Source organism: Nyctereutes procyonoides, unplaced genomic scaffold, assembly GCF_905146905.1.
Source record: "Nyctereutes procyonoides isolate TBG_1078 unplaced genomic scaffold, NYPRO_anot_genome, whole genome shotgun sequence".
In the NCBI taxonomy this organism is placed as follows: domain Eukaryota; kingdom Metazoa; phylum Chordata; class Mammalia; order Carnivora; family Canidae; genus Nyctereutes; species Nyctereutes procyonoides.
This window is the reverse complement of record NW_026575121.1, coordinates 22,470,008-22,471,780: the sequence shown is the minus strand read 5'-3', so window position 1 is coordinate 22,471,780 and position 1,773 is coordinate 22,470,008. Positions and strand designations below refer to the sequence as shown.

The 1,773-nt window shown below is 38.6% G+C and overlaps 1 pseudogene; it reads left to right on the top strand.

The window, feature by feature from the left end:
* The first annotated feature begins 975 nt into the window (after positions 1 to 975).
* LOC129516447 (ATP synthase F(0) complex subunit C2, mitochondrial-like) lies at positions 976 to 1,366 on the top strand (annotated as a pseudogene).
* Positions 1,367 to 1,773: the final 407 nt, after the last annotated feature.

Sequence of the window (1,773 nt, the reverse complement as noted above, 5' to 3'; positions counted from 1 at the left end):
GGAGCTTAGTGTCCTCTGTAGACTTTGAACACAATTACTTGATGAGTGGAAAGGTTTTGTTTTTCATTGACTTGAAAGGGCAGATGCAATAATTAAAATTTTGTTTAAAAAACTGACTTCGCCCTTTTGAACCTGGCTTGAGAAAATGATGACTAAAGCAGTCTTCAATAGAATTGCATTTGGACTCTCAGCTAGACCTTAGTAAAAGTTCCTCTGCTCCTTTGTATTTAACAAGCATTTGACAACAGAACTGAAGATACTTTTCTATTACACATAGGTCTTTTTATTCACATGTGCAGAAGGTGAGAATGCAAATCAGAAGTAATAAATATCACTTACTAAATTTCAAATCTCTTGTTAAAAGGTACCCAATTCTCCTGTTTTTATAGAAATATGAAAGAGAAGTTCAGGCTGCTGCACACTACCCTATCACCACCATTAACATTTATATTAGTGAATCAAATGCAGCATTTTGTTTGTAGGTTTTAAAACCTGACAGTAATAATGTACAATTTAAAATTATTTGAGAAGGTTCTTGCTAAGTAAATTTTAAATAGTCTATACAAAGTTCTCTCATTCATGAGGACTTTAAAAATAATCAGTAAAAGTAACTGTCAGTCCACTGTGGTCATCATCACTGAAGTTTAGAACGAATAGCACAGGGAACATTTCATATTTTGGAAAAAATCAGAATGCATGACCATACAAGTACAAAGTCACAAAGGTCTCTACATCTTTAGGTAACTTCAAAAAATTGAATATTTCTCAGTCTGTCATTATAGCCAGAGTTCCTTGAGTGCCTAATTACCTGGTAATATTAAAAACTTCTAAGGCTATAAAGGTATTATTGAGAGCCTGCCTTGTAATAGCAGGGGGTTGCTCCTTGTTGTCAGATTAAGGTATCAGAAAAATTACTTTGGGTGTCTTCTCTGCACAAGGAGCAGTTCTCCTGCCACAGCCCCTCATCCCATGAAAATGTATGCCTGTGCAAAGTTCTTCTCCATCCCCTTCTTGGTCAGGACCACCTCTCAGCTGTTGAGCCAATCACTGTCTGCAATGGTGCTAAAATCACCAGAGACACTGACAGATGAGAGCCTCACAGGTTGGCAGCTCATGTCCCCTGACCTCACTCACTCCTAGACTCAGCTTCTGAACCACTGTCATTTCAAGGGACATTGACATAGGCAAGGTCACTGGGGTTGGGACTGCCATGGTAGGGGTGGCTGGCTCTGGGTCTGGAATTGGGACTGTGTTTGGGAGCCTCATCATTGGTTATGCCAGAAGCCCTTCTCTGAAGCAACAGTTCTTCTCCAAAGCCATTCTGAACTTTGCTCTCTCAGAGGCCATGGGGCTCTTCACCATGTGAGGAGCTGTCTCTACTTCTGATTTCTTTCTCTCATGTCTCATTTTTCCTGTATGTCCTTTTTTCTAAACCTCAGTTTGACTGAGTTTGACAAGAGGAAGACAAATAAATTTTGTATTAATAAGAAAAAAATGAAAAACTACTCTGATTTTTCTGATGCATAGAAGTCATGAAGCAAAGCATAACAGGCTCAAACTGAGAACAGAGAACAAATTGAGGGGTTGATGGAGGGAGGTGGAAGTGGATGGGCTAATTAGGCAGTAGGCATTAAGGAGGGCACTTGTTATGTTGACCATTGGGTGTTACATGTAAGTGATGAATCACCAAGTTCTCCACCTGAGACCAATTTTACCAAACATGTTAACTAACTTGAATTTAAATAAAAACTTGAAGTTAAAAAAAATAAAGAA